This window comes from Paramisgurnus dabryanus, chromosome 18, assembly GCF_030506205.2.
Source record: "Paramisgurnus dabryanus chromosome 18, PD_genome_1.1, whole genome shotgun sequence".
Lineage (NCBI taxonomy): Eukaryota > Metazoa > Chordata > Actinopteri > Cypriniformes > Cobitidae > Paramisgurnus > Paramisgurnus dabryanus.
The window spans coordinates 32,108,136-32,128,684 of NC_133354.1; the positions used below are offsets into that span (position 1 = coordinate 32,108,136).

The 20,549-nt window shown below is 39.0% G+C and overlaps 2 long non-coding RNA genes across 2 annotated transcripts; both read left to right on the forward strand.

Annotated features, from left to right (window-relative positions):
- Nucleotides 1-1,006: 1,006 nt before the first annotated feature.
- On the forward strand, nucleotides 1,007-16,739 carry LOC135777000 (uncharacterized). The gene is made up of 3 exons (XR_010544281.2): nucleotides 1,007-1,121; nucleotides 7,618-7,731; nucleotides 16,606-16,739. It is a non-coding gene; the product is annotated as an uncharacterized lncRNA (long non-coding RNA).
- Nucleotides 13,188-14,953, forward strand: LOC141281010 (uncharacterized). The gene is made up of 2 exons (XR_012335362.1): nucleotides 13,188-14,207; nucleotides 14,654-14,953. It is a non-coding gene; the product is annotated as an uncharacterized lncRNA (long non-coding RNA).
- Nucleotides 16,740-20,549: the final 3,810 nt, after the last annotated feature.

Genomic DNA, 20,549 nt, shown 5'->3' on the forward strand with positions numbered 1-20,549 from the left:
GCACTAAGGGGCCTAAAGTGTCAAGAAAACATCCCCACACCATTACTCCACCACCACCAGCCTGCACAGTGGTAACAAGGCATGATGGATCCATGTTCTCATGTTTATGCCAAATTCTGACTCTACCATCTGAATGTCTCAACAGAAATCGAGACTCATCAGACCAGGCAACATTTTTTTTTAGTCTTCAACTGTTCAATTTTGGTGAGCTCATGCAAATTGTAGCCTCTTTTTCCTATTTGTAATAGAGATGAGTGGTACTAGGTGGGGTCTTCTGCTGTTGTAGCCGATCCGCCTGAAGGTTGCATAGCTCGGTTGTAAGTGTGATTATTTCAGTCAAAGTTGCTCTTCTATCAGCTTGAATCAGTTGGGCCATTCTCCTCTGACCTCTAGCATCAACAAGGCATTTTTGCAGACAGGACTGCCACATACTGGATATTTTTCTCTTTTCACACCATTCTTTGTAAACCCTAGAAATGGTTGTGTTTACAACAGGTCAAGCCCCAGCTGGGTTTTTTTTGCGTAGAGTTGCTGCATCCTCTGCAGATTGCGCTCGCGTGCCGTGTCATGTGACCAGAGTGTAAACGCAATCCTTAGAAAATGAATTTAACCAGCTTACGATTTTATCGCAAATGCAATTAATCGCCCTAGACATTAGACACTTTTAAAAACATTTTGACTACCGGTCATCAGCTAATTTTTGGGACTAATTATTAAGTTACAACGTAACTATTACTAAACATGTTAATAGACTTCTTGATCAGATGCCTAAAGGAATAGTTTACTTAAAAACTTAAAAACTCATGAGTTACTCACCCTTGTGTCATTCCAAAGCCACGTTTCCTTTCAAGCAACACAAAGGGAGACATATGGGTTCGGAACATCTAGAACAAAATTTAGATTTTTAGGTAAAAAATTCCAGTAACATAAGCTTAATAAAAAACTAAGCTGCTGTCATGTGTTTTTTTTTTTACCAACAGTTAGATGACTGGAGACGTTTCCAGCAGATATTGTATGACCAGGGGATGAAATTAAGCTGGATCTACACTATGAGCTTCCTGATTCTCGTCCACTTTCTACTAATTCCTGTCATTACTCAGTTGTTTACTATAGAGATGAGTGTAATATTCTTTTTAATCACTACAAGCAATATTAACTCTTAAATGTGCTTACAGTGCTTTCTATTCTAAACTAGTCTTGAAATATGGATTCATGCCAAACTTGGCCCATCTGATGTTCCAAACTATTGAACAATAAACCGAAAATCTGCAGACAGCTTTTCATTATCCATTATTTATTTCATTATCAAGTAAGCACTGACACATGGATCAGAATCAGTCAAGCCCCCAAAAGGGATGGATTTCACTAATTTATTACACTTCTGTTTATTCAATTTACCAATGTCTCGTAATTGTAAGCAGCCTTAAAGAAAACGGCTTAGTACAAAATGCTTTGTTTATATTAAGGATGCAGCAATCTGATATTTAGAATCACAACTAGTCTGATACTGGCCAAAAATGCTGTATTGGATATCACCAAAACAAAAAATCTGATCCATAAGTTTAAGTTACAGAGTAAATGCATTAAGCATCATACTATAAATGGAGATTTGTTGAATAGTCACGAAAAAAATCTGCTGTGCGATTAACTAATTAGGTGTGTGTTTGTATGTGTGTGTGTGTGTGTGTGTGTGTGTGTGTGTGTGTGTGTAGGTTGGTATATGTGGTTTACGGGAAATAGTGATGAATAGTGTATAATAACATTTATTATGCTACAAACATGGTTTACTGGGACACAGGATGTGTCCCTATTAACTTAAAAAACATACAAAATGGTACTTTTTCATAGATTAAAGACTGCCAACATGTTTTTGTGATGGTTAGGGACTGGGGTATGTTAGGGAAATACAATATACAGTTTGTACAGTATAAAATGCATTGCATCTGTGCATTTGTCCCTGTAAACCACATATGCCAACATGTGTGTGTTTGATCATATTGGTTATATACAGTGGTGTGAAAGAGTATTGGCCCCCTTTCTGATTTTTTTGCATGTTTGGCACACTTTAAAGTTTCAAATCATGAAAGAAATTTAAGTATTAATCAAAGATAACACAACATGTAGTTTTAAAGGAGACATTCAAAGCCCCTGTTTACAAGATGTAGAATAAGTCTCTGGTGTCCTCAGAGTGCATATGTGAAGTTTTAGCTCAAAATATCCCATAGATCATTTATTGTGTATTATTGGCATGTCAAAATAGGCAGTAAGTACATTTTGTAGACAAATTATGTGAATGCTTTGTTAAAGAGAAATGTATTTAGTTTAGACTTAAATTGATCGACTGTGTCTGATTCCCGAACGTTTTTGGCAAATCATTCCAGAGCTTAGGGGCTAAGTAGGAAAAGGATCGACCACCTTTAGATACTTTTAATACTCTAGGGATATTTAAGAGACCAGAATTTGGATTGTTGTCTATTAATTCAGTAATTCAGATTGCTTCAGATTGCTTCAGTAATTCTCTAAGATACGAAGGGCATTTAAGTCTTTATATGTGATTGGCAATATTTTAAAATGTATGCGATATTTAACTGGTAAGTAACCAACCAGTGTAAAGATGCCAAGATTGGGCTTATGTTGTCATACTTCTTAGATCGAGTAAGCACTCTTGCAATGGCGTTTTGAACCAGCTGGAGGTTATTTGAGCAGCCATATCACCCTGTAGCCCAAGACAGCTTGCCCACTGAAGCTAAGCAGGGCTGAGCCTGGTCAGTACTTGGGTGGGAGACCACCTGGGAAAACCAGGTTCCTGCTGGTAGAGGTGTTAGTGAGACCAGCAGGGGGTGCTCACCTGGTCTGTGTGGGTCCTAACACCCCTGTATAGTGAAGGGTACACTCAACTGTCAAAAAGCACTGTCCTTCAGATGAGATGTTAAACCGAGGTCCTGACTCTCTGTGGTCGTTAAAAATTCCAAGATGTCCTTCGGAAAAGAGTAGGGGTGTTCCCCGGCATCCTGGCCAAACTTACCCATTGGCCTACTAATCATCCCCTCATACTAATTGGCTATATCACTAGGTCTCCTCTCCACTTATAAGCCGGTGTGTGGTGGTAGTTCTGGCGCATAAAGGCTGCCGTCGCATCATTCAATTCAATTAAATTTTATTTATATAGCGCTTTTCACAATTGGTGATTGTTTCAAAGCAGCTTTACATTAAAAGAAGCAGTGGAAAGCACAGAAAATCAACAGATAGCACAACATAATACACGATAGCACAAGCAGCTAAATTTGTTGTGGCTATGAATCAACATTATAAGCGTGCGTATTGCTAATGTAACGCAAAGAAGAGGGTGCTAAGTTAAGCCCAAGAAGGCTGCCTCCCCAGGTTCAAAAACAGCAGGTGGATGCTGCACATTGGTGGTGGTTGAGGAGAACCCCCTTTTATATGTAAAGTGCTTTGAGTGCTGCAGAAAAGCGCTATATAAATGTAAAAAAATTATTTAGTTAAATAATTATTTACCTAATTTGCGTGACATCCCCAGAGTAAGGAGCTACCTATAATCTATTCTTGAGGTCATAAAAGCGTGGATAAGCTTCTCTGGATCTGATGCAGACAGCATATGGCATATTTTTGAGATATTTTACAGATAGAAGAATGCTATGCAGCAAACGTTTAGACCTAGGTTCTTGACTGTGAAAGACAGCACCACAATACAGCCATCTATGGGCAACTTGTAATCTGACATATTTAGTTTGGAGCGATTTTGGTTCAATAATAAGTATCTCTGTCTTATTGGAGTTTAGAATAAGGAAATTATTTGCCATCCAGTCACTTATATCGCTAATACAGTCTGTTAACTTATTTGTTATTGTCTTAGAAAAATGGTTGGTTTCAATAGGATGTGAGGAGATGTAAAGCTGGGTATCATCTGCAGTGAAAACTTATGTTGTGTTTCCTGATGATGTGTCCTAGAGGTAACATGTATAACAAGAACAGGATAGGACCTAGAACTGATCCCTGCGGTACGCTGTATTTATACTCTTCCTCATTTACATAAACAAAGTGATAACGATTGGTTAGGTACGATCTAAACCATGCTGACGCCTGACCACTGATGCCAACATGGTTTTCTAGTCTATTGAGTAAGATTGTGTGATCTATTGTGTCAAATGCTGCACTAAGGTCTAGTAATATTAGAATTGAGATTTCAACATGATCGGATGTTAAAAGGAGGTAATTTGTGACTCTAAGCCAGGGGTCACCAATCCTGTTCCTGGATGGATAGTGTCTCTGCAGAGTTTAGCTACAATCTTAATCAAACACACCTGAAGCACCTTAATTAGCTGCTTCAGGTGTGTTTGATTAGGGTTGGAGCTAAACTCTGCAGAGACACCGGCCCTCCAGGAACAGGATTGGTGACCCCTGCTCTAAGCATTGCTGTCTTTGTGCTATAGTGGGGCCTGAATCCTGATTGGAACTTTTCTTACATTATTCTTTTCCTAATTGAACATTTTAGAAAGAGATTGGTCTAAAATTATTAAGATCTCCTTGGTCGAGGTGCGTTAGTATCCTAGTTCTAGCGATGATTTAAAGCTATTTAATACTAGGTCTGACACTACTACTTAATATACACAACAATAATTTGGATGATTTCATTTGAGAGCTCTTCTATTGTAGTAGCTTTAAATGACTCAAGATGTTAAAGTTGTAATCAAGTTTTCGATGTACTGTTGGGTAAAATGGTGACTGTTTGTGTAGCTTCGATGTTCATGAGTCACGACTATTATGTTGGAGTTAAATATCGTTTTCTGTTTGTTCTTTGTTTCTAGCTAGTTCCACAACTGTGCTAAAGTGGAAACGAGAGTTATGATTTTCTTCAATAAGCTTGATGAGATAGGTAGATCTGGCGATTTTATAGCCTGTCTGTAGAGTTGAACACTCTCTTTCCATGCTGCACGCCATACCTCTAACTTTGTCCTTCTCCAATATCGTTCCATTTTTCTAGTTGCCTTTTTAACGGCTGCGGTATGATGGTCATACCATGGTGCTGCCGTTTTTTCTTTGATTCTCTTTGATCTATTGGGAGCAACAACTTCCAGTGTGATAGAAAAAACATTATTGAGGGTTTCTATTAGTATCCAGATCTTTACGATTATCTGCTGCATGTTTCATTTGGGACACGTCTGGGAGAGTACTAATAAAGCTATCTTTAGTAGTGGAAATGATTTTTCTGCCTAAACGGTAGCGTGTTGTTGACCGAGCGATCCTATCTAGAAGTATGGTGTAGAAGTATTTGAGTTCAGATTTATGGTTTACTTTAAATATTTTATTGTAGATTGTTGCTACACCACACCCTCTCCCCTTTAAGCGAAGTTTGTGCTTAAAATAATAGTCGTGTGATTAGGGTTGGGAACCGATAACCGGTTCTTATTCAGAACCGGTTCCGTTTTTTAAAAGGAACCGGAACCGCACGTAATTCTTAAGTTTCGGTTCTAAAAGCGGTTCTGATGCGAGGCACGTGCAAAGCGCTTATGTCTCTTACCTCATGAATATTAATTACGTTGAGCCACTGTTTATAGTCACTCGCGCGCGCAACCAAATTAACCCAGCTTACCACAGAAAACACTCGGGCTGCTGAGGTAAGCTTTGTATACTTCGTGTTAAACATGTCTAAAAATCAATCTGCACTACCAGTATAGCAACATGCGTTTTCAGCACTTTGCACACATTATAACCCCAAAAAGGTTCCTCACTTGAACCGTGTGTTGTTTCACGGATGAAAGTGATAAAATAAACACGCACATAGCCGCGCTGATCCCGTGGTCGCTTCGGGGCTCGAGCATCACCCACCGAAATGGCCATGCACATTATGCTCAATTGCTTCACATTTCGCATCTAAAACCACACGGAAAACGTGATCGCGCCACTTTTCTCCAAAGCGCGTGGACGCTCCAAAGCGTCTGTGGTTGCTAAGTAACCTAAGCATTGCTTGATGTTGTGACGAGCAGCCTCCGGCGAAAAGAAATCAGCGCATATGAACACGCATGTTTGTTAAGAAACGTATATCTGATCCTCATTTACATTTTTATATTTCAAAATATATGTATGCATTATATATAAGCCTATACGCATGCACATACAAAAATTATTACTTGTACAGCAGCCTTTTCAGGATATAAAACACTTGCTCCAGCATATAAATCTCAAATCATATGTTTGAGAACTACTGCTGCTATCATGTTCACTTCAACAGGTAGGATCTTACGAGGACTACAACAGGAATAAATGATATAGGCCTAGTGACTGAAAAAGTGAAAATATTAATCATTTTACATTTAAAATATTTTATCAGTAATTAATAAACACAAATTGAATTGTTTAAGTATTGTGCATTATTTTTTATTATATGGAACCGGAATCAGAACCGGAATCGTTAGGCAGAACCGGAACCGGAATCGGAACCGGAAAATTTCTAACGATTCCCAACCCTATGTGTGATAGATTCATTTAAACTATGTAATCGGCTGTTTTAAGCCAGGTTTCTGTTAAGCAGAGCACATCTTAGTTTTGGTCAGTAATGATTTAATTGATAATAGGTTCTTTATTGTGAAGCCATCTAGTGTTAAGAAGGACGAATTTTAACGTTTGAATTTCATCTGCTGATGTATTGTTTCCTATTTTTATATTAGATTTGTGCTAGACGAGGTAAACGGTGCTCTGTATTTCTTTGTTAGAGGAAGAGACGTGGAAATGTGTTGATACTCTGGTAATATTAACTCTATGTGCTGAGATATGTGTTCTTGACATGTCAAGGCAGCTAACAGACGGAAGGTTAAGCCGAGGATAGTCAGACATTATCACAAGTATGTTTATTTGTCAGATTTCTAGAGAGTATAGCACTTCCTTCCCGGGATGGATGGAGGCCATCTCTCTTTAGCAAGTCAGGTGTCCTCCAGAAATGCTTCCAGTTGTCTACAAACCCTATGTTATGCTGTGGGCACCACTTTGACATCCAGCCATGAAGCAACCCTAATCTACTACACGTCTCATCACCCCGGTAGGCGGGGAGGGGACCAGAGCATATTACATTGTCTCACCTTGTTTTTGCAACTTCACACACATCTTTAAGTTTGGATCTAATGTCAGGCGCTTTGGCTCCCGGCATACATTCGACTATTGTGGCTGGTGCCTCTAATTCCATGTTCTTGAGACTAGAATCAACTTTAACCAGGGTGCATGTAACAGACATCTCAGCTTGTGTAATGCTGAGGGGGGAGAATCTGTTGGATATAATCACAGGAGCGTGGGGTGGGTGCTGAATACGACTATGCCGCCTGACAGTCGTATTCGGTACTTTTGGGCTACTTCACTTTGTCAGGCAGGTCCTATTTAAGTAATTTATTGATAACAAATAGGTCTGGCAGTAATCAGGCCTGGGTGTAGCTAGAAAAATGTGTGACAAACATGCAAAAAAATCAGGAAGTGGTCCAACACTTTTTCACACCACTGCATATATATATATATATATATATATATATATATATATATATATATATATATATATATATATATATATATATATATATATATAAATTTCTTTATCTTTATCATGTCAAATAGAATATTTCTGAGGAGATGCAGAAAGTGATGAAGGACACCCAAAGAAAGAAGCTTCAAGACTTTCAGGAGCACCTTGATCAAGAGACAATGATTATAGAGCTGCTTCAGGAACAGGTAATCTAAAACCAATTTCAAGGAATCGTTTTCCAAAAATTACATTTATCTCACAATTTACACACTCTCATGCAACCCCAGATGCAAATTAATATCTTTATTCAGTTGAAGACAGTCAGAAGTATACTAAATACAATCCTTGCTTTTTCTAGCTGTGCAATTCTATTAAATAATGGTCGAAATTAATATTAGTGTGGATAACCTTGCACTTCTGCATGTTAAGGCCAATTCACACTCCAATTGAGGGTTTCATACTGACCCAACAAACTCCAACAAAGGCATTTTTGAGTCAGAATGAAACCCCTGTTGGAAGTTGTTGGATCAAAGTAAATGAGACTTTAGAATGTTGGGGTTTGTTGGAGTAGGTTTAAGTTGGATCAGTGTGAAATGGCCTTTATACTGAGTGTTTTAAAGAAACATGTAAAAATATAGCTGCAAGCAGCAATTGCGGGGCCAAGCACCTTCAGCGCAAAGAGCACCCAAAGCACAGCACGCAACATGCAACGCAACAATCACCCAAGGTGCAATGAGCACCCCAGGTGCATCAAGCACACAAGGCGCAGCAATTACAGAGCAGAACCATTGCAGTGCAAAGCAACAACGGCAAACATGGCAAAAATAGAACATATGTGAACTACAGAGAGGTTGGGAAGAATTGGTGAGAGAGAGAACAAAACTTTAATAGAAGAATTTAATACATGCCCCTTGTGGGATTTGAACCCAGGAACTCAGAATCTTAATGCATGTGATTTACTAGAGTCGCCACTCAGTTGACATTGTTCAAGTGGCAGCAGAAAAGAGCTTAAAGATACAAGCATTGACATATGGCAATCACTGAAGGTGCAAATATGACACCACTGATCAGAAATAGAACATACAATGAATAACAGAATCAGATAACTCAAACAACAAATTAGTCAAGACAAAACCCACGCTCATGGGATTCGAACCCATGACCTCAGAATCTCATGGCATGTGATTTACTAGATGTGCAACTCAGTTAACACAGCTCAAGAGGCAGCAAAAAAAGAGCTTAGGTGGTGCAAGGATTGACATATGCCAATCAACACAGATGCAGAACTGACAATGCAGAGCAGAACTAACAGAAATACAATGTATATGAGAATCAAAAAGCTCAAGTGAGATTGAAGACAAGAAGATCATTCTGTTTAGTAATGCTATACAATGTAATATACAGTCACATTAATATACTATATACAGTCACATTAATATACTATGACAAATAGACAACCTCAATCATTTACCATATGCCTTACAATAACACATGAACAGAATGATGGAAAATAAACCAGTGAATACACTTTCACAAAGAAAATTTATATCAGACAAAGTATTCTGTAGTAATAAGCAGTTGAATAAGAACTGTTATAGTTTATAACCCCTAGGTGGCGCTTTATTCTGACCTCCCAGGTGCCTTCAGGACATCATGCCGAAGCTCCCTACCTATTTTTGCACGAATATGTCCAATAGTTATAACAATTTATGACAAATTTTAAAATGGCGGACAGGTGGTGTGGTCAAACCCGACATAATACATATGGACAGATTCGGCATGAGCCAAGGAATTCGTAGACATCGAGATTATAATTTTCTGACAAACATTTCAGTAGTTATGGGCAAAAATGGCCTTTTTTCATATCTCATGACCCATAGGTGGCGCTGTCACCAAATTAGGCATGGACCCCCAGTTCATGGTCTACATGAAGTGTACCAAATATAATTTCGATTGATCAAAGAATGACCGAGATACAGCTTCAGAACCATTTTTGCATCAACCTCGTTATGTTTGTACATTTATTACTTTTGAACCAATATAAAAATCAAAATTCTGTTCAGTCATTTCTGTGCGGCTCACTCCAAAGATCATCTGTGCCAAAATTCATAACAATTGAACCAAATTTGAAGGAGGAGTAGCGAATAAACGAAATACTGTACATTTCAAAATGGCCGCTACTCTAATGGGTGGAGTTTTACTGTACGGCATTAAAAACAATAAGCATGAGGAGAGCAATCACGTGTACTAAGTAGAATTTTCTTAGATCAAGCGGATCAGCAGTTATAACCATTTGAACATTGAATATTTGAGCTGTTGGTGGCGCTATAGAGTTAGTGCTAGAGACCCAATTTTTGGTCAAATGACTATTTATGATCACCACTACAACTGTGCCAAATTTTATCATTTTCCTATGTACAGTTCATAGGGCTGTCATAGACTCCCATTGGGGATGAAGAATAATAATACTGACAATTCCAATAGGTGCCTCAGCACCTTCGGTGCTTGGCCCCCAATAATCCACTCATAACAAATTAATGTGTCATTTCTGTAACTTCATAATAAGCACAATGCGAGCAAGCACTTCTAAAAACTTACCACTTTAAGACAAAACTTTTGTTTATCAGTGACGCATGCGCTGCTGGAGCAATGTAGTTTGATGCGCCATTTGCCCATAGTACAAACATCTTTGATCAGAAAGACTAGATGCAGTGGTTAAGGTCTAATAGAAAGTAATGAGCGACAAGACCTCTTTAAAACAGGCTCCATGGTCATCTCCTCATAGAGCTTGTCATATTTATTAATATCCATATCTAGAGATTTGTCTCTCATATACAGGTATGTATCCTGCCTGTAGGTTTGTGCACTCATACTTGTTCATTTAACATATTGCCTATTTGTAATGTTACTGTATGCATCAATACAAAATACAATGTATATTTGATAACTGATTAAAAAACAAGATTCTGTCTATAAAGACATAATCTGTTGTTATGTTCTAGATTAGATTTAAGAAATCTTTAAGATTGTAGCTGGACCATATTATTGAAAGTTGTATTGTAATGGCGTGCATAGAGAAGGAGTAGAGGGTAAATTGTAGAGGGTCCAATGTGTTGGGCAGATATGGGCCTTGACCATCTTCTCAGAAACTTCCTTACCACAGAGGTGAGTGCAACTAGGAGATAGTTGGTATAACAGACTTGTCTATGCTTCTTGGGTATGGGGATGATGGTAGACTTTTTAAAGCATGTGGGGTTGATAGACTGTCCCAGGGACAGTATAGCCATATGGCCGTGAACACTGGTGCCAATTGGTTGGCACAGACCTTGAGAACCCGCCCAGCTATCTCATCTGGTCCTGCAGCCTTCCTGTTGTTCACTTGCTTAAAAGTCCTCCTGACATTGCGTTCAGTCCTCTGATCCCTCCGACTCCACCACTCTCCCTCCCTGGTACAATGGGCACTTGGTCACAGCAGGTGTCGAAACATGCAAAAAAAAATTGAGGTTATTTACAAACTCCTTACTTGCGCCTCCTGATTGGGGGGGAGGCTTTTTAGTCAGTCATGTTTTTTACCTTTGAGGTCTCCTTGCTGAAATTTGGACTCCACCTTCTCTCCATATTCCTGGCATCCTTCACTGCTTTTCTGACATGGTATGCTGCTGCTTTGTAGTCTTCAATATTGCCAGTCTCCAGTCCTGATTTATATGCAGCCGTATGTTGTTTCAGGGCATTTTGAGTATTTTTATTTATCCATGGTTTCTGATTTTCATATATATTTAACAGTCACTTTAGATACATGCATATCTGTAATGGTGGAAATGATAGCATTGACATTTTCAGTGAACACATTAATGTCAGTATTTATATTGACAGTGCAGTTTTTGAACGCAACCCAAAGTGATTCATGTAGTGCCACTCGCATGTTGTCCTCGGATTGGTCTGTCCACTTGTTGTCCTCTGATTGGTCTGTCCACCTCTCTTGTCATCGGGGGTTTCCTTCGTAGTTTCGCTAGCCTGGTAGCTGTTCAGAGCATCCTGGAGCACTGTGAGAGCTGTTTTTGTAATTGCCTGTGGTGAAATGTACACTGCTACGATTACCACAGATGTGAATTTATGTGGAAGATAGTGAGCCTGGCATTTTATTGCCAGGAATTCCATATCAGGGGAGCAGCAGCACGTTGATGTTCCCGCTTTGACACCAGCCCTCATTCACCATGATGGCAACGCCACCTCTGATCTCCTTCTTGGAATCCTTGAAAGTTCTGTTAGACAGGAAAATGGAGAGGGTCTCCATCAGTTTTATGGAATGGTCGTCTTTAGATGGATTAAGCCAGGTTTCCGTGAATAGGAAGACATTACAAACAACAGTGCTAAATGCGTTCGCTGTTTCTGTTTGAGAGGAGCGTGCAAGCCGCACATCCGCTTCTCATTAAGCTTGTGAGTATTGTTGCCGCTGTATTAGCCTTAAATACACAAATGTGTCAAGATTCCAGGCTTTTGCAAGTATCCTCATTAACACAAAAATTTAGGTCTTAAGAGAAAGTAAACAGCTAAAAGAGAAAACTTATTGTAACAGTGTAACAGTATATTAGATCCAGACTTTGGTCTTAAAGGGGAAGTAACCTAATTCTGCCACTCGTGTTAATCAAAAAGCACTGAGAGAAAATCTCTCACTGCTCTTAACTAAATCACTTTTCTACCTTGAATAAGATTTGTACGTCTAATTGTACACAAGTTTGAGTCGAGTTGCTCGTTCAGGGTTTATATTCATGCTGTATTAGAGCTATGACTGTGAACAGAAACAACCCTGAATTATTTGTTTAATATAATATAAAATAAAATGAATAATATAAAATACACATTTCTGTAACACTTTACAAAAAGGTTGTATTTGTTCACATAAGTAAATACATTATGACAAAACAATGTGAACAATATGTTTTATATAAGCATTTATAAATTCTTGTTTATGTCATTACAGTAATTGATGTTAGTTTGAGGTGCATTAACTAATGTTAAAAGTTTAAAAGTTTTTAAGTTTCAGGTTTCAAACACTTTTATCACTTAAAACTCATCTTTGAGCATCATAATAGCATATGCAAAAGTTTTTCCTGTGACAGTAATTTCTTCATGCTAGAAATCAGCTTCAAATAACTCTATACCTTTGCTTCATTTAGTACATGTGGATACCATGAATATGCAAATTAGTCCCAGCATCTGCACAACCCCACAGCTCGGACCATAGATATAAATATGCAAATAGGTATATTAAAGCGGTACCATGTAAGATTTCCTGATGGCTACCCCATGTGGTTGATAAGTCCAAATGTCTGTTACCAGTGTTGTAAATACTGTAGTTGTATAGCCTTGCCATGGGCAGAGCAATAGACGTGAATTTGTTGAATGCAGAAAGTCATTTGGAAACCATGCCTTCTGACCAGGTAAAGTAGCCCATGGGGCTGTAAGTAGCAGGTCTGTGGGTTCCTACCCAACCACGAGTGTGGTTGTCAGGGATGTGGACTCGAGTCATATGATTTGCAACTTAACTTTGACAAATTTGAGGACTTGAGACTCGACTCTGAAAGACTTCATAATCAGATCAGAATCCTTATCACTCTAGATGGGTCCCTGCAGTGTTGTGTAATCCGATCGGCGTATTAACACGCACCGGCCCGGCGGCGGTCCCTAGGGGGCGTTTTTACGTGTTTTTGTACTTTGTTTAACATCAAATATTCAATCAACAATCATAAACTTTGCATTATTTGAAAGTTTAAACACTCAAAATTCATGTTCTGAGCTTATTTTTGCAATCAATACACTGGTGTGGAAAGGGTTACATGAAATGCAGACGGAACGCATATAAAAATGGGTGTGGGTACTCACATGTCTTGCCATATGGTTCTGATCATCTCTGACAATTCCCAAAAACTTCAACGTACATTGCAACGTAAGGGTCCACTCTTCAAAAAGCATCCCACGTTTTAATCCAAAACAACGAAAAATAGTGATAAATCCAGCAATACCCTCCTTTATTTACATCCGCGCGTCCGCTAAGTATGATCGATCATGTTTATTTTCTATCAAATATCGAGTTTTATCAGTGAAAATCCATCTCTTCCTGCTTCGTTAGACTCTTCCGATAAATATCCCGCCCTATTTTTCTGTTTTGTTCAATCAGATAAGGTTTGACAACTCAAAATGAATCGGGAACACCGATTTGCCCAGACAGATGTCCTTCAGCTAACCATAGGCTTTTGACTGGATTACGCCAAAACAAAGCCAGCCAATGCTTAGCCAGCAAAGTTTTGATGGGCAGGGGTAGTAACCAATCATGAAACGATTACAAGGATTCAAATTACGTCAGTAAAGTGTACTTCTGCGCAAATCTACAGAAGCGCATGGAGAGGAATGCCCACGCCCCCTCCCTGCGCGTTTGTTTGTTTGGGTAGCATAGCAGCCGGCTAGGCTCTCCGGAGCCGCTGAGAAACCTCTCAAAGGTTAGATATAACATCTCCATTGTGGATTGTCGACTGCAGAGGACTTGTTTGTGTTGAGAGTGTTTTGGAGAAGTTGATAAAGAGCATGATCGCGGAGCAAAGATACAAGATTGGATATAAACGAAACCGCGTCGTCGACGAGAGATGGACCGGACTATGAGCTCAGCTGCGCTCGCTTGGATAAAGTAAGTGGATTCTTTTGTTCATTAGTTATTTTACGTTACATTTCTAGTTTCTTGTTAGCTGTTTTGATTATAAAGTAACTGTGGAGATGACTAAAATACGAGTTTTACATGGTTTCATTTTCTATGACATGTTATATAAATGAATCATTTTTATAGCTATATGAATCAAATGCACAGAATATACAAACTAAAAACAAGATATGTGGTGGAAAATATGAGTATTACCAGCTGAGAAATATAGGTTATTTGGCAAACATAAGACATTTGTAATTATAAATATATTCATGTAATGTGTGTATGTGTGTATGTATTATGTTCATGTATATTACATCATAGTTTCTCATACAAATAGTTGTATGTCTCTAACTTTTGACTCAAACTAAAATCCTCTCTTGCTTTGTGTGTGTCTGTGTTGTGTTGTGTTGTGTTGTGATGTGATGTAACAGGTCTTCAGCTGACATCCAGAGGAGGACTGGAATCTGGAGTGCATTCATGAGCGACCACATTCAAAATAGCAAGTATTTTGTTATAATGTGCAAATGTTTTTTTCTGAAATAGTTTTTTCTATGTGCTTTGGTGGGCAGAGAAGTTCTGAATTGATATACATCATGTAATATGTAGTCCTGACTCATTTTCTTTTGATAATCATGTCATTTTGTTATCATGTGTATATTTGGAGTTTCCAAGTGCACTTTTTCTGAAAGGACGCCTGGACTTTTTTGAAATAAAAGCTCACAGAAACAACATTTTTTGGAGTATCATTCTCAAATTTGAATCACAGCATGGTCAGACATTCAGTTTACCTATATGGTGTCCCCAGGTGTCTCAGATGACCATTTCATACCTTTTTTGCTAAGTGAATGTTATTTAAAGAAAAACGGAAGTCATTTAATGTATATTTTACCTTGTTTTACTCTGTTTCTTTACTACTCTGAGTTGTTATGACTATTAGGCAACAATATTTCAAGTGTCTAGTTTCAAACAAGACCAGAATTATGAATATAGACCATAGGGTTTAAGAGCTGCAGACGTTTTAGTTTGGAGTTGTCGTTTTTCAGAAAATGCTCAAAAATAGAAGTGCTGGCTAACAGGTTAATTAAAATTAACGCAGTGACATCAAAGTATCGCGAGAGCTATTCAAGAAATCACATGGAGAAGTCCGCTTTGATTCGCTCTCACAGTATTTTGACACCACCACCAAATGAAGTCTATAGCGTTACAATTACAATTAACCCCGCTGGGTCAAAATATTTTCAAGCCCACCAAAAAAGTTGCTAAGAGCTGCAGACATATTTCAAAACGATGCTATGTTTTAGTCAACAAGACACTGATTAATATGACATAGCATTGGATTTGGTATCTTACACACCCAACTCAGAAACCGAAAAAAACATATGATGAAAGAATTAACTTACATGCCACCAAAACACTCGTTCATCAATAACTTTCTGGAAAAACATTATACATTTCCAATAATTTGCGGGAGATTGTCTTTTGGCAGCGTGAAAAAATACTGGAAAAACAAAACGCTCAACTTTGTGCAACAATGTAAACAGTCCGTGTTACAACTAACCCTGCAATAGTTTTTGCCCCGCACAACCCTATATGTTGTGCAACAGAAGAGTAAAGACGTTTTTGAAATCATGGTCCTTGCTGATTCATAAAAGCCCTAAAGGGCCCCGAAAGGTGGTTCATAAAAGTCCTAAGGTACCGACTCTTTGAGAGGTAAAAAGAACACAAAATTAATGTGGCTCCTGATGATCTTCTGAAGTGGTGTTGGTAGATAGGGCAGTGATTAATAATTAATAAACTCACATATTTCAAAATATGTGTTCGGCTTGTAAATTGAACCTATGTGATTCACGTGTTTTGTCAAAATAAATTCCTGCCACAGACAGGAAAAGGAAGAGCAGCCACCACTAAATTAACTACAAGAGCAATACAAATGACAATGCATAGTAGCAAGCAACTTCGCATAAACCTTTCTCATTAATTGCAAACGAGGAAATTAGGTTAATGTTATCATACAGTTATATTTATTAATTTAGCATATGCTTTATCCAAAGCTGAGCCTTGCATCCTTGAAAAATCCTTACATACACTGTAAAATAAACAGAAAAAATAAAATGTGTTGCCTAAAATTGAATAAAATGGAGGAAGAACAAATGGCAGAATTCAGTCTGTAGTGTACACATTATATGTTAACTGCAAAAATGTATGGTATGGCTTTCACTTATCCAATATCAGGCCTGACAAGATAAGTTCCTGAGTTCCTCTTCACAGTAAAATGCAGCTATTTCAGAAATAGACTTGAGTTAATAAAATGAATAATACCTTTGAATTAATCATTAATCAAATATTTTCCACATTTTGTATTAACAATATCCTTGTAATACAGAGGGACAGAGACTTGGAAAGAGCTATGAAGCAGATTGAACAGACTTTAAGTCATGATAAAACTACAGTGACGGAAAGCCAATGCAGTAGTGCATCTTTCATCAGAGCACATCTGACAGTGCAAACAAACCATGAAACCATCATAGAGTGAGTAACTCATTCAGGCCATCTTCCTTTCATCTCAAAAGAGCTTGCTTAATCACTACCTTTAAACAGTATTTTTTTATTAATTTACCCTACATCTTTTTCACTGTGATTTTCATTAAATACAACCTTGATTTTGTGAAGTATCCTTATTATCTACCTTTGCCATATATGCTTTGTGTTTCTTGTAATAGTATAACAATATTACAGTTACCTTTTTTCTAAACTTGGTTATAGGCTCCATCAGCTCTACAGTGATATGATACAAGTACTTGAGGAGCTGCTAAAGTGGAAGCTCATCGAGGAACGAAGCAGGAGCACAAGCAGAAAATTTAGGATCTCAAATCGGCCTGTAAATTAATTGTTCTTATTTTTCCCAAAATTATATTACTGACAAATCTTTAAATAATAAATAGAATTAACTCACAGAAATTACAATGTGCAGTTTAAAGGTCACGTAACACAAAATATTTCTGCTTATCTCATGTTAATCTTGAGTACCTAGAGTAGTGTTGCATCCTTCATATCTCTGAAGAGTATTTAGTTTTATCAGATTTATAAAAGATAGATCAGATGACCCAGTTGTTTTATCACTGGGAATGCCCCATTTCAATGAAATCCAGCATTAAACAAACACACTTGCACACCTCCTACATAAACTACATCCATGGTTCCCATAATGCTGGGTTCTTTGGATTTGATGAGCTTCAGCTTTGAAAAGTTGACCCAAAATATTTTAAAAGAGCGTCTGAATTTGCATAAAACTATATGTATAAAAGTATATGATTAGCAAACTTTCAGAATAGGAAGTTATGAAACAAATGTTATCAATCATACAACCTCCTTGAGTAATTCTAGGCATAAGATACATAAGACTATTTATTTTTCTTAAAGGGGACGTTTCACAAGACTTTTTTGAGATGTCAAATAAATCTTTGGTGCCCCCAGAGTGTGTATGTGAAGTTCTAGCTCAAAATACCATATAGATAATTTATTATAGGATGAAAAATGCGGTTTTGGGTGTGTCCTTTTAAATGCAAATGAGCTGATCTGTGCACTAAATGGCAGTGTTGTGGTTGGATAGGGCAGATAAAGGGGCGGTATTATCCCCTTCTGACATCATAGGGGAGTCAAATTTCTTTTTTCTTTACACCATTCCAGCATCAATGGCTAGATAGATTGGCGAGAATTGGTTAATTCATACACAAGTTGGGGAAGGGACAAATCTCTAATTTACCTAAGTAGCATGTTTTTTGCCCTGGTGGAACCAAAATACCCGGAGTAAACAAACACTGTCACATGCAAACTCCACACAGAAAGGCCACCTGACCTAACCGGGGACATTCTTACTGTGAGGCAACAGTGCTAAACATTGAACCACTGTGCCGCCTGAGAGAATGGTTACCAAAACTAAGTTACTAGGTCACATTTTCTAGGTTGATAGCACTGGTACCCAATTATAGCACTTAAACATGGAAAAGGTCAAATATGTCATAATATGTTCCCTTTAAGTGAAAAAGAACTTCAAATGCAGCCACAAATCTAACACCGTAAACTGAAAGGGTATTTTAGTTTTAGAATATAACTCTATAAAAAACAGTGCATCCACTAAATCTAGAAATATAAAACACATATGAATAATATAAGAAAATAATCTCTTTTAAACTTAAAAGTCCAAAAACAATTTTGTTACAGTTTTTTATACAAAACACAAATAAGGTCCATTAAAAAATTTGATGCTATCGTGCACACAAATTCAAAGTGTCTAAACAGAGTCAGCAGCGCTCAAGTTTGATCTGTCCTGAAATGACATTGATTCACAGAACAAATAATCTCATGATGGGCACTCGTGAGGGGGCGCAAGGATCGCGTCCCTTACATGCATTCCGGCAGAATTTTCCAAGGATTTAGAGCTTCGCTCCTTGAGGGAAGAACCATGTAACTTATGGACCCCGAGGTATATCGAATAACTGCGTTTTCGGCAGCGAACCACCGCTGCCAGCATGCCGTTGGTGGAAGTGCTGCCAAACTGAAGAGAATGTTGTGTGCCTTCCACGGTAACATTACGCCCACCCTATAAGCCTCATAAGCCCGGGGTATTCTGAGGTTACGGACGAGGAAATGCCACAAGGCTTCCCTTCCCCACCTACGCAGTGCAGAATATGCCACAGCGTGCACAATACATTCACCTTTTCACAATACCCTCTCATTTGTGTTTGTCTTGTACTTATAGCGCGCTTCGGCCGCTCCCTTGACATGAACAGACCCCCACCCTGGCGTGTGCCTTGTAATTTAATGCACTTCGGCCACATGAACAACCCCCTTCGGGACTGGTCGCGTGCAAGCACTGCGTGCAGTCGGCTCCTTTCATAAGACCTTCACCTATACTGCTGCGACATGGCCGTCTGTCACACTTGTATGGATGTAACGTTAAGGTTATTTTCTTGGTTTCTACTTTGTGAGATACAGTGCGCTCTAGCTGATTTTCACGTTTCGGCCACTAGCACAGCCGTTGGCCTAGTATAAATGTGCTCGCCTCAGGCTCTACCGCGTGACATCCCCCGCCGTGCGCAATACACCATTAAAGTGTCTAAGCTGCCACAAATTATACAAGAAGAAGAAACGTATACAGAGAGTTAAACTTGTGCCTGTGGCAACATTTATTGCTCTTCGTATGATCAGTGGCGTTACCAAGGCACACACCACACACATTCATGCCCCCCATCTGTTTCGGGTGACGACGGGAATCTGTGTTGGCTATGCTTAGGCTCTCAGATGTTGTAGTGATCCGTTTTGAAATGCAATGCACAACGCTCAACCCCGCTCACTAAATGCATTCGTTACACACAAGCTGTAGAGCAATGGGGACAGACTGAGTATAGCGAAGTGTGTCGAGAATGTGGCCGCTCGCTTCGCACAACGATCTTTCTCAGCTCGACACACACACCAAGCAGTGCACAATGCATCTCACACGCCCCCAATTGTTGACAGCCTTTGCTCTATACTAATACTGCATTGCACTATATATATATATATGCAGTATATATATATGTGCAGGGTTTGGCAGAATGTGATTAGGCTTACAACATCCCCATAAGTCTGGCTACAGTATGTTTAACCTTACGGGCTTGTGATAAGCAGTGAAATATCTCACTACAAACACAGGTATCTGACTCCCTGCGTGCGTGTGGTGAGCTGTTACTAAGCTGTTTATTATTATTGTCTCTCCTTCTCGCTCGGGTTCTGCATCCGATCCTGCACAAAGTAGCAAGCTGTTGCAGACCCAGACTTCATTTTCTATGGCTCTGTGTGCCAGCGGCTCTGTGTGCCAGCGGCTCGTGAGCCGGTGCCCTACAGCAGATCCCTCCGCTAGATGATTCACGCACGTCTGCGTTGCGCACTGTGTGGTACAGTTCAGGAGTTTGCAACATCACTGTACAGCCGTTGACAACCTCTATTAAATGGCAACCTTGCTTTAAAGCGCACAGCATGAAACTGGCACCCGACACGCATAAGGCGAGTGGTTCCTACCTGTTCCATCGTATAAGGAGTGTATCTCTTCGCTTTGTGCTATTGCAGAACCAAGCTCTGTTCTTCCATGGCTCTGTGTAACACATACCGTTGCTTTACGCCACACAATATGTAACTGGAATCCTGTGCGCTGCCATCTGTTACAGAAATGTCCCAGGTGCATGGAGTCGAATCTGCACTTGTATCCTGCATCTGGCCATCCAAAGTGGTGAGCTGTGACAGGTTTGACTGGTTGGCCATCAGTGCGTGTCTGAACACACAACCCCTGTG